This window comes from Echinops telfairi, unplaced genomic scaffold (genome assembly GCF_000313985.2).
Source record: "Echinops telfairi isolate 266 unplaced genomic scaffold, ASM31398v2 ScPeMD7_6;HRSCAF=24_1, whole genome shotgun sequence".
In the NCBI taxonomy this organism is placed as follows: Eukaryota; Metazoa; Chordata; class Mammalia; order Afrosoricida; family Tenrecidae; genus Echinops; species Echinops telfairi.
Window position 1 is genome coordinate 13398111 of NW_022103903.1, and position 13895 is coordinate 13412005.

Consider the following 13895-nt stretch of genomic DNA (forward strand, 5'->3'; position numbering starts at 1 on the left):
GCTCAGATTATAGAACAATATGATTATATCACATGCAAGTAACATTTTGCTGAAGATCATACCAACAATTGCAGCAGTTTATTGACAGAGAGTGACCCAGAGGTTCAAGCCAGATTCTGAAGAGGACATGGAACAAGGGATATCACTGCAGATGTCAGATAAATCTTCGCTGAAATCAGAGAAGAGCAGAAAAAAATAGTTTACTTGTGTTTTATTGACTGTGCCAAGGCATTTGACTATGTGGATCGTAACAACTATGGATAACACTGAGAATAGAAATTCCAGAATACTTCATTGCACTCATGCAAAATTGTATATGGATCAAAAAACGGTTGGTAAAAAGAATAATAGAATACTGCATGGTTTAAAATCAGAAAAAGTGTGCACCGACATTGTATCATCGCACCATACTTATTCAATCTGAATGCTGAGCAAGCCATGAGAGAAGCTGGCTTATATAAAAAAGAATGAGGTATTAGGATTGAAGGAAGGTTTATTAATATGCAATAACACTAACTTGCAGATAACACAAACTTGCTTGCTGAAAATATGGAGGACTTGAAGCACTTATTGTTAAAAACCAAGGTTACAACTCAATGTAAAAAAGGCCCAAATTCTCACTGCTGACACACGCATCATGATCAAAGGGGAGAAGGTTGAAGTTGTCAAGGTCTTTATCTTGCTTGCATCCGCAACCAACATTATGGAAGGAGCAATCAAGATACCAAAATAGGAGTGGCTTTGGTAAATCTGTTACACAAGAATGCGATAGAGTATTGAAATAGGAGGATGTTACTTTGAGTGATACCTAAGGTGTGCCTGACCCAAGGCACAATAATTTTCCATTGTCTCTTATGGATGTGAGAGTTGGACATTTAATAAGGAAGACCCCCAAAGCATCTATGCACTTGCATTGTAGTACTGAACAAGAATATGGAAAGGACCATGGCCTGCTAAAAGGGCTAGCACGTTTTCCTCGGAAGAAGTAGGGCTTGAGTGTTCTTTAGAGCAAGGATGGTGACACATCTTCTCACATCCTTTGACCGGTCTCTGGAGAAGGACGTCATGTTTGATAAAGTAGAGGGGCAGTGAAAGGGAAGAAGGCACTCAACTAGCTGGATTGGCATAGTGGCTGCAACCACAGGATCAAGTATAGGAACAACCGCAACAGGGCGGCATCCGTGGGTTCATTATGAAGGGGTGCAGGCCTGGACAGGGTTTCAGTCTGCTGTGCACAGGGTCGCTGTGAGTCGGATTTGACTGGATGGCACTAACAGTCGTCCGTCATCTTCCATTCCCGATTCCGCTTTCTTTTTCCTACAGTACAACTTCTCCACCAATTTGTTCCACATAAAGGTTGAGTCACTGTGCTGAAACAATACAGCTCTGACCCCTGATACACATAGTTCCTTATCCTAAACCATACAGTATCATTTTGGTCTGTTCATAGCACTGCCTGTTGGTTTATGCATAGGTTCCTCTTGAGCACAAGAATTACCATTCTTCACAATGTGGTCCCCAGTTTCATGATACACAAGTCAAATGTCTTGCATGGTCATTAAAATATAGGTAAACATCTTTCTAGCATTTTCTGCTTGTAGCTAAGATCCATCTGGTATCATCAGTTGTCACCCTCTTTCCTCATGCTCTTATGACTCCAGTTTAAATTCCTGGCAGTTCTCTGTCCATGTACTACTGTAACTGAGGATGGGAATTATCCTCAGCAAATCTTTTCCTATGTGTGATATTATTGATATTATTTGATAATTTCCTCATTTTGGTGGAGTAGTGGGTTTTGAACTGGGCCTAGCTCCAAGGAGAAAGGTGATGCTTTCTACTCTCTGAAAGAATTACAATCTCAGAAACAAGATGGGGCTGCTCTAACCCTGTCCCATGGGTGCGTTATGAATCTGAAACCACTTGATGGTAGTTGGTGTCATTTGGAGCTTGCTTGGATTACAAATGTTTAGGTAGGTGGCTGTCTTTCAAATTCCTTTGTATTAATATGTGTGCACTTTAATGCTGAATCCATTTGTGCAAACTCTTTCCTTGGTATTCTGTTTATTCCTGGAGTCTTGCTTTTTATTTTCTGCCAATACTAGTATTTGGTTTTGATCCTATACTACCTACTAACATGGATTAACAGTGATCAATTGTTTTTCACAGTGACCGTGTATTCTTCCACACCTCCTGGTGTCCAGAGAAACCTTCACTATTGAAATACAGGCTGGAATTGTTCCACCCATCCTCTTGAGCTGTGTTGAAAGTTATGAAATAATAAACATTCAATAATTTAAAACTTAAAATTAATTTCCACTCCCTAGATTTAAATTACGGATTGTATATTCTCAGTTATAAGAGAACTGCATATACTGAGGAAGCTGGGAGAAGGTATTTGGAAAGAAGGATACTAACTGCTACAAAAGTCTGCTCCAGAGCACAGTTACATGCAGGGCCAGCAGCACAAATTGTTAAATTTAATCTCAACTGATTAGAAATGTTCAAAAGATTGCATTTGTTTTGAAAGAATGCAAGTAATAAGATCTGATTTTTTAGCAAATTGAAATTCTGATGAAAAGAACTATTTGATCCTACATAGTAAGCTCATGGAAAAAATGTTGTTCAGCTGTTTTATTCAGTCAGGTTGTTATAAAAGAAAATTTGGCTCTTGTGCAGAGTTTGAGCCTTCTGATTGCATCTGTTTACCAATGGTGGAAATGTCCTTATTAAATTGTGGGCAAGACGCACTTTTATTGATTTTACTAACAGTAACTGCTGATTTCAGGAAGCATTACATTAAAATGCTGGATGACAATCTCTGGAATTGATCTCATAAATCAGGGCACATTGACTTGATATTTAGATATGTAAAGGAGACAGACAATTTCCTAAAAGGCTGGTTGTGATTTCTTATTCTAAAACACATTTTTAATGATTTTTTGTTTATACTTAGTGAAACATGGGCAAATGTATTAACCAAAGGGTTAAATAGAATATTTCCTTTACTATAAGTTGCATGACTGTAACAATTGAGTTTCGTGTGGTGGCAAAGCTCTTCTTAAAATATAAAAAGCTCAGCCTTGAATCTACAGCTGAGCAAGTCTTAGGTGTCATGCTATCATTAGCTGTCATACTATCAACACTATTTTCAACATGGTGCTGATCTTGTATTGTTTCCTCTTCTTTAATGCTTGCTAGCTGTGTGTTCCTCTCACTCTTAGTCCAGTTGAACTATACATCTTGTGCCCTGAACCATATGGAGTACGTTTTAGTATGAACTCATGATTAAGGACATCTGCTTCTACCCCTACATTTGCCTTCAGGGCATCTTTGCATCATTTAATAGAACAGCTAACAGAATGTTTGCATCTTGCAGTTGGCTGTACACAGCTTTTATGGAGATTCTGTTGTTTTTGTTCTTTAAAAAAAAAGGAAGCATAAGGGAAAGTCTATATATGTTTTTTTCTTTTTGCTCTTCCATCTTTTTTTATCTCTTTCTTTCTATAGATGTTTTCAGCATGTCAATAATGTACAAGGCATGTAGTGTAAGAAATTTCATGATTTAGTACTATAAAGCTTCATTGTAAACTTATAAATGCAATTTTCTTATTTTTAACTATAATTTGAATGCCCTAAATAACATACATTGTTTTTACATGTATATTTTCATCAGTAGTACTATTTACATTCTGCTCTCTAAGGCACCTTGATAAATATTCTTAAATGAACCCCTCCAAAATGTACTCCACATGCCTGGTAAGTTACCAACATAAATTTTGGCTATATTAATGACAGTCAAAATATATTAATTATTCCTACTTTATAGGTTTTCATCATAGCTTATTCACATTGTACATTATAGTCTCTTCCCAATTATGAAGAGACTGAATTAAAACATGTTTGATTTTCTGGTTTCTGCATTTTTGTTGTTATTATTGGCTGTCATCAAGGTCATTACCACTTTCAAGTAGAGAGAGTAACACTAAATACTACTTCTATAAGCATCGATTGCACATCAAAGCAAGATCCAAAACCCTTGACAACTTCAGCCTTTCATCTACTTAGGATGTTACCTATTGGTTCAGGAATTGGGTCTTCCTTACATTGAGTCATAATCCATACAGAGGGCCATCATGCTTGATCTTCATCAGCGTGTGCCTCTGCCTTTTTAGCAAGCAACATAGTGCCATCTGCATATCACAGGTTGTTAATAATCCTTTCCCAAGCCTGATGCCATATTCTTCTTCATATAGACCAGTTTCTCTGGTAATTCGCTCAGCATATAGTAAAGAATAAATATTGTGAGAGGATACGTCTCTGATGCACACCTTTCCTGAGTTGAAACCATGCAGTATTCCCTTGTTCTGCATAACTGCCAAAGTGACCGTGGACCAAGTACAACTTCCTCCTATGTGCAATGAAGTGAACCATTCTTTTCTCGGTTATCTGCACATTATTAGAGTCCCCACAGTCGAATGCCTTTGCATAGTCCATAAAACACAAGTAAACAAGTTTTAAAAATCCATTCTGTAGACCTTCAGCAGCTAACAATGTTTCAAAACTATGCATGAGTTTTTCAGCAGCTCTTTCCTTCAAAGTGGGGAACTGAGTCCCTCTCTGTTGCCTTTGCTTTGTGTGGAAGCTCTGCTGACCCATGTTGACGCGGGCTGACCCTGCTTGCATTTGAAATACCAGTGACATAGCTTTCAGCATTCCAGCAGCACACAGCTACCACAGGAAGAAAATCTCACCGGCACGTGGTGGGTTGTTGTTGTTGTTGTTAGGTGTTCTCCAGTTGATTCTAACCCACAGCGACTCCATAGGCAACAGAAGGAAACTGGTCCTGGTCCTGAGCTACCTTCACCTTTGTCGTATTTGAACTCATTGTTACTGCCCCTACGTCAATCTATTTCCTTGACAGTCTTGCTCTTTGTCAATGCCTTTCTACTTGACCAAGCCCGATGGCCTTTCCCAGACACTTGTCTCACCTGGTAACAGATGCAAAGTATATGACACAAAGTCTTGCTACTAAGGAGCATTCAGGCTGCCCTTCTTCCGAGACAGAGTGGTTTGTTCTTGTGGCCGTTCATGGTGATTGCAATACTCTTTGCTAGCACAGTAACTGAAGTGCATGGATTCTTCTTTGGTCTTTTTTATTCAAGACCCAACTTTCACATGCAAGTGAGGCAACTGAAAATGCCATGGTGTGGGTGAGGCACACCTTCATCCTCAAATAAGAAGATGCAAGATGAGAATTTCTGTTTGTGTTAAGCAAAAAGTTTATTAGATAGAGTATATATACAATGCTTAAAATGATGCATTTAAATGATGAGGACATTGGTTTTCTCAGAACAGAAATATAAAAGATTATATTTAAATGTTTTTATATTATATTATATTTAATAGTATTATTGCTACTACTAATATTATATTTAATATAAAATATAAAACAGTATATTTCTGTTTTATTCTTGCTATGCTATAAATGTTTTAATAGCAATATTGAGGCATCATTTGCATATTACCAAAATGATTCATATAAAGTATACAGTTTGATTATCTCCAGTAAATTATTATAGCTATGCACCCATCACTGTTGCCCAGCTTTAGAACATTCTCTTCATCTCAGAAAGTTCACTTGTATGTTGTTGCAGTCAGCTCCCACTCCCACCCCAACCCTGGTAATCACAGTTATCTTTGGAGCCTATAGATATGCTTATCATTACCATTTCATATAAAGCCATTTCATACACATAATGTAGTTTATAGGATATGCAGTCTTATTACCAATTTTTCATGTTTCTTAGGTTCCTTTTAATATAAAAACTATATTTTTCAGATGGCATTTTGTAATGCGAAAGATGGATTTTGACTAAGAACCTTAGAGGTTGCACTAGTTTCCTAACACTGCCAATATAAAACATCACAAACGGGGCAGTTTCAAAGAGCTTCTTTCTTCTTTCCCATCTGAAGGCTAACGCTCTAAAATTGAGGTGCCATCGTGTTCTTAACTCTTCTGACACCTCTTCCTGCCTTCTGATGGCACTTGGTGACATTCTTTGGTGTGTAGTTATATCACTCAGATATCGGACTTCTTCTTTCTGAGTATTACTGTCTTTTCAGGTTCTTATAAGGGTATCGGTCATTGGATCAAGAAACCATCCTACACCAGTATGAACTCATTTTAACTAAATCAATTATGCTACAAAAAGATCCTGTTTTCAACTAAAGTCATATTCTGTGTTTAAAAAAAAACAAACAAGAATATTTCAGGTTTGCATATTTATCCCACAAAAGAGGTATCCATCTCTAACTCTAGAAATTGCTCAAGAATATAAACTATCTTAAAAAGAAAGAAACTAATAGAGCTGTAGATATAAGGAATGTTTTCATTTGTCTTTCTGAAATCCTGGTTGTTTTATTTTTCACTTGCCAATCAATATGATAACTACACTACCAGTATTGAAGTTTGAGGCAAGGTAGTGCAGTAGTTAAGCACCCCTGAATGAAAGTTTGGCAGTTTGATCCAACCAGCTGCTTCATGGAATAAAGAACTGCCAGTGAGGCATTTCTTGTCTGTCCTGCATGGGTTCTATGTGTTGGAATTGACAGCAGTGTTTTGTTTGTTTGGGTTGGAGGAAGGGCAGGGGAAGGGGGTAGTTAAATGGTTATCTACGACGCTCAGTTACTCCATATGTCATATAACCCCATATGTCCTAGAGATACCACATGTCGTAGAAATACACCCCCTATATTTTTCACTGTTCTGCCAAATCTCTTTTGCAACATTTCCATATCTACTGTAATTTTAAAATCACTTCACAGCTGAAAAAGTAATTTTGGCTGAACTCTCTCTCTGTCTTTCCTAAAGCAAAATGTGAACCCTCTTTGATAAGTGAATTGGAATAACTTCAGTTTGGTGTGTAGATTTTGTTTTCCTTTTATACTAAGCAAGATAAATAACAGGTGCTTTAACTGTATCACACCTTCCAATGCTCGATTATTTAAATTGAGCAAAAAGGAAATATATTTTTAAGTTAAAATATTTATAGTCCATTAAATAAAAACTTGAAATTACGATGGAAAATAGTGCTCTCAGAAGAAAATTTTAACCTTGTTATCTGGATATCTTTATCAATAAGCAATGTCTGAATGCATTTCCATCTATAAAATAGTCACATGGTTTTTACCATACTAGAGCAACACTGAATGTTAATGTCATCCAGTTTTTGCTGAATTTGTGTACCTTGTCACTTCTTTCCTATTAAAGATGTCACCCACTTACATTCACCAGAAGTGGTGTTTTCACAGCGCATGCTGATGACAAAGGCACAGTGAGAGGAGAGGAAAATGCCAACAGGAGACAATCAAAAGAAAGGGCCATCTCTTTTATCTAATCAGTTATCTGTCTTTTCAATAAACAAAATTGTTTGCAAACTATTTTTTAAAATTTGTCTGTCTTCACTTTCAATTTAAGTTAGAAACCTTTATAAAATGCTCTATGTGTTGTGGTGGAAAAGATGTCCAGGAGTATGATGTGAGTTTGACTAATTAAAAGTTAACTGTCAAAAATCCATTTGGGCAAGTTATACTAGCAATTGGATGAACTTGTCAGTAACTAATACAAGATTTTGCATCTGATTTTTTTCTCTTTCTAACTTACTTTTAGTTGCTGTCATTTTTTTTTACATGATTTGATTTTGTTCAGTGGTAATTAGGAGTCAGACCTGTTGCTGTATCATTGAATCTGTCATTCAATCCCATTTCAGGAAATGGAAATTTTAAAAATGACCTATACATGGAAGTAGTGCCAGAGCTGAAGGCATAAGATAAAAACAAAAAGTGTTTCCAACTTCTTCCAAAAAGAACGAGAAAAAGGAAGTTATTTGTGATCTTAGGAGATGGTTACGGGACAAGTGAAACCTGAAACTAAGGAAACAAATGTTTGGACAAGATAATCCCAACATCAGAGAGAGCATTTGTCACTGTCAGAACTCCAGAGAGCAAGAAAGCTTTTATCCGTTTCATGGACCCTGGGACTCATGGTCGAGTAACTCTTATGTCACCAACCCATCTTATGATCTGTACGAAATTACAGTGTGTCACCACTCCACATCTGCAATCGTAATGTTTCCTTCCTTTGATTGCATGACAAGAAAACGCTCCAGCCAGAGCACCGCACTTTACATGAGCTTCAGAAAACAGCTGCTCATAATTTGGGAGTTTTATCGAATCTTTTGGTCCCAGAATTCCTGTCTGACTCGTGTCCATTTTCAGGATTCTTTGGAATGATTTTTGGCTAACTTTTAATATTTTATCCATTTTTAAATGTACAAAAAGGACTAAAACTACACATTGACTACACTACTTTCTACTGTTGCTTTTTAAATTGCATAAGGCTATAAATATAAAGAACAATCATTTCACATTATACTTACTGATTTTGAAGCAAAACATTGCTGGGTGAATGTATCATCATTCCTCAATATGATGTCATTGTGTAGAAGTCACACTTGCCAAATTGATATTATTTTGAATATTGTGTATAGATGTAAATGTTTTTATCAGCAGAACATAAAACAGGATCACTGCCTGCTTTTAGCTAATATGAGCAGCCTTAGAAGTTTAAGAAAAATAAATAGTTCATAACTCTTCAAATTCTATGTGCTCATTTTTTTTCAACTCGTGAGAATGTAAACTTTTACAAAACAATCTGGTATTGATCACCAACAATATCTTATTTGACTTTAATTTCCCTCCTAATACCACAACTTCTATTGCTGCTGAGAAGTGAACTCACAATCTGAAAAAACGCTTCAGGCTAGGAACTCTGTGGTTTATTTTAGTTTGCCTATTTTTCCCCTGTGGTTACAAAACGTTTCATATTTTAAGTGTGTTATATAATAAAATCAAACTCATTAAGAGAGCTTTATGCAAAAATAGAATTGAACTCTTCCAGTTAGTGACCTGTATCATATTTGGTAAATAGATTTGCATGCCAATTTCACTTTCCCTGCCCCTCCCCCCTTTCAGACATCATTTCCAATTCAAGTTACAAGTAGTTAGTTACACTATGATTTCTAAGCTTCACCAAAAAAGTGCATTGTTAATAATTGTCACTGAATTTTATATAATTTTACAAACACACACACACACACACAAAGGGTCCTGGGTTGTGCAGGACAGGGGGGTTTCCAGAAAATCTCCTGCTGTGGAAAAAGAAGTCTCGCATTGTGGCTAAAAAGAGTTTATACGTTCCACACTTCCTTTGGTGAATCTCTACACTTGCTCCTTGTTACAGTCTCTGCAAAGGCATCACTAAAACATCTGCTTGACAATGTTCATTTTGAATCACTCACATTTATTTGACCAGAGAATGCTTGTCAGCAAGTCTTTGTCTTGTAGAGCGCATGCTGGGAAATGGTGCCCTGTGCTATTCGGAATCATAGTACAAGATTCTGTACTGACACGATGATCCAACTACAAAACTTTTGCTGGTTTTGTTTCTTTTTAATTTAGAAATTTTAAAGGAAAGTCTATAGGCCAGCCTGATTACCAAAATAGTTGTTATAACCTATTCCAGTTATAGAGTAATTACGCATTTGAATTGCGTTGCTGGGGATGAATATTGAAAAGTACCATGGACTGTTTGCTAAAAGGCAAACCGATCTGTCTTGGGAGAAGGGAAGAAGTCAGTGTGGTCCTTAGAGGCAAAGATGTCAAGAATTCATTTTACATATTTTGGTCATATTGTCAAGAGAAACCCTTCCCTGAGAAGGACATCACGTTTGGTCAAGTGGAGGGGCAGCCAAAAAGAGGAAGGCCCTCCCTCGAAAAGATGAGATGGCACAGTAGCTGCATCAACGGACTCGGGGCATTAGAGAGGATGGGCAGAACCAGGCAGTCTCTTGTTCTGTTGTGCCTCCGTCGGAGCTGACACAGTGGCACCTAACAGCAGCAAATCCCTGTCGTTTGATATATGCCTCTTCAACCGAACAACTGATGAAGTAAGAAATGCCATTACTATTTTTTTCTGTAGTATCCATGTGTAAAAGAAGTTAAGATTCCTTAGAAAATCTTTATTGAATGAGTATAGGATTAAATATTTACATTTCTAGAATTCAGGTTGTATAGAACATAATTTTTATTTAATTATTCCTAAATCGATTTAGCATTGTACATGCCTCCTTAATATTCTTTAAATAAACAAAATTAAGTTATCTTACTGGAACATAAATTATCTCAGACCCTGGAGCGAGTATGAGACACTTTGTAATTTCATGCCAAGAAAGAGCCAGGCCATTTTGCAGCCAACAGAGGAAAACAAATGTTAAGCTGTCATCTGATGAAAATGTAAGATGTTGAACTTCAAAACAGCTCTACTCAAATAGAGAAGACTAACTGTTCTAGGAAGTGAGTCCATTTATCCTGAAGCAGGACTTCAGGAGCAGACTGGCCCAAGCAGAATTTTTTGTACTGTCATCGGAACAGAAATCATCATGAGGCCGCACTGATGTAGTCATTCTTCCAGGGATACAGTCCTCGCTTTATTTTTATACTTTAAAATGCTGTTATCCAATATAATATGTGTTCCCCCGGGTGACTTCAGTGAATTATTGATGTGCTAATTCTCTACATGGCTCCATTGGTGAGCCATGGGGAAGAGTCACTGATCCGACTGTGCCAGGGCTCTAGAGACAATGAAGAAGAGTTGAGATAATGCTATTTGGACCAGGATGTACCTTGGTTCCAATTCGAGGATGGCAGTGAGATTAGCAATGTTCCTCCTGGCACTATCAGCAGGAAACAGTGCCTTCACACTCCTCAATTAGACCTGTGGCTGCTGCCACCACCTGGGTGTCCTTGGGGGACTTGCTTGCATCCAAGTGTGTGAGAAACAGAATGAGTAGAAGCAGGAGGCCTCTGGCTCCTCTCACTCTGCGTTGCTTCATGAGTTGCCGATGTGTACTAGCATGTTTGTTATTCAGATTTCTGACAGAAAAGGGAAATGCAAGATATGAGACATAAAACTGAAAACAGTGACGTCTCAGAACCAATCTGAGGGAAAGGGCCTCTTCAAAAGCATAAACAGTTCCCTAAGAGCTCTAAATATTTCATTTATTTATTTGACCCTGGCTTGACCTTTTCTTCAAATCCTATTGCAACAAGCTATAGAAATGAGGTCACTTCAACTCGTTTTTGACTACTTCTTGCTAATAGTTTAGATCTTTAAATGGTTCTGTATGTTTTCCTAGGTTGATTCAGCCACCAGTTCACTCAGTCACCAGGAGGTATGCCATTTTCAGGCCCTTTATGGCTAGAAAATGACACATGGTACTTATAAATTCAAATGGAAATAAGTCTAATGTCATTGTAATGTTTAGAAAATTAGTCGTGAACAATTTGCCAATAATTATATTGCTCACGAATAGTATCCACCTAGGAGCATGCTCAGTAACAGAGGCAACACTGCACAAATAGAATAAAGCTGTCAGAATGTTAACTTATCTCCTTACTATGAATACTGTTAATATCTGTGCTGATATTTTTACACAAGGTTATTTGACTGAGAATCACATATTGTAAGAAGTGAGGACCAGCGTTTGCTTTTCTGTGAAGTTAATTCTGTGTCTGTCCTCAGGCAACAGTGTACAGCTGGCTAGTGACCTTTTGGAGAAATGCTGAGCAGAGTTCTTCATCTGTCTAATATAAGAGATAGTGTATTATACAGGACTTGGGAAAATTTATCATCATGACAGGAAAAGATACAGCTTCTAATAACTGAGTGATACCATATGTAGACTCTTTCAAGAATATTTAGTGCATTCAACCTTATAGAACAGCTATCGCCATTTTATCTGCATCCAGTCTTTTTGGTACCTTGTTACTGAAATCAACAATATAAATTCAATGACTTCCTGAACTTCTGCTAGCCTTGAAGTCAAAACTTGATTGATGGACCTACAAGGGAATAAGTTTGTGCAGGCAGAAGCTAACCCTTTATTTTCAAGTAGCATCAAATCAGCAACAAATCAGTCAAATCAAAACTTGATATTCTACAGACATGAAGCAGTTCATAGATAATAAGATGCTTCCACATTTCATTTGATCTCACATCAAGAGATGTGATTCCTGTATTTGAGAAAGAACTGCATACTGAAAGATTTTTTATTCGGTTTCTAAGGAAAATTAATCTCTCTAAGATTCTTTCAACTCTATTGAATATAAAATTTCCCAGACATTCCCATAAAGAGAAGAGAATGTTCCGGGCTAAAGGTGCTAACCTGATTACATGAGCTACATGTATTTTATTTTAAACATAACTCACGCACTCCTACCAGAAATAAACTTGAAGCTAGAACTTTGGGTCCAAAAAGCACCTGATAAACCTATCCAGGCTTTGTCTTTGGGGAGTTACGAATGTCAAAATTGAGCTCAGAATCTCAAGTGACACGCTGATTATCTGGGGAATTTCATCATAGTGGTGAGAATTATGTGCACAGTAGCAAAGCTTGGGCTTGCCAGAATGTAAGATGAAGAGTGAATGCTAAAAGAAATATGCAAGATCACCAAATGTATTCGAAATGGTAATGATCTTTCAATAAAATGCTTCAGGTTTAGGAATGAGCATTTCTTTACTTCACAAGGATCTATCAATCACAGGGCCAGAAACATCTTTTAGAATTTGGGATGGCACACCATCAACATTAATTTCTTTTATAGGAACATTGACTATTTACTATTAGATCAGAATTAGTTCATGTATACGTATGTGCTTCTTCATTTTACCCTGCAGCTGTTCTGACTACACAGCTGCCTCTGGAATGGAAATATGGAGGCCAACCAACAAAACAGGGCCGCAAGCTTCTATTTGTTGATGTATCCCAGAGGATTTCGTGGAAAGGGGTTCTTAAGACCCAGCAGTCTTCTTCTAATAAATTCTCGCATCTCTTGTATTTTTGAAGTCCAAGTTGGAAGAGTTTGTTGCTTGTCTAATACAAGATGATACATTGCACTGAACTGGAGAAATCCAAACAGTGATAGGAATACAGTAAAAGCGCAGGCTTCCATGTAATAACTGAGTGATACCACATGTAGATTTCTGGATGTTTACAAAACTGTGTGGGTGGGTTCGTGGAATGAGGCCTTTCTGTAGACTTGGAGAAATGTTTACAGATATATCAAGCATAAGGGGAAATATCACTGGACTTGATCTAAATACCATTAGGGAAAGGCTGACCAACTTGGGTAAGGTTTTAGTATTCAGTTTAAGAACTATGTTAATATCAACTTCGTTTTCATATTTTATTGGAATATTTAGCATCATTATTGTGCTTTCATTTAGACTTGAACGGCTTCAGAACTTTGGGAATAAATGTGGGTTGTATTGTGTTTTAACGAAATAAGACACATGTTATATTTATAAAATTATGATCGAAGAACATGAAATAATAATCATGTTATTTATCAGTTTAAAGAAAAATGGACTAATGAAGTCTCATAGATGTGGTCACTGCATTTAGACTAGGGTTCACTTGCCATTGCATTAAAATATATATAATAATTAGAAAAAAATGATTAGAAATAGTGGTGAGTCTACAATGGTGCATAATCTTCTAGAATTATCTAACCCATATTCTTGCCTTACCCACATGTCTATGACTGTATTTAAGGACCATAAAGAAGAGGATTGATAGCAATTTGTTTTATGTTCAACTATTAGACATACATAATACTATCTGACATAGGGTTTTTAAGATGGAAATTAATGTATCATCTTTTTTCATGTAGCCTGAGAGAAAATAGAATATTTGTTATTTAGAGCCATATAACAGATATACTCAGATAGGTCATTAGAATTCACAGTAATGTTATGGACCTGCTTAACTTTCAGC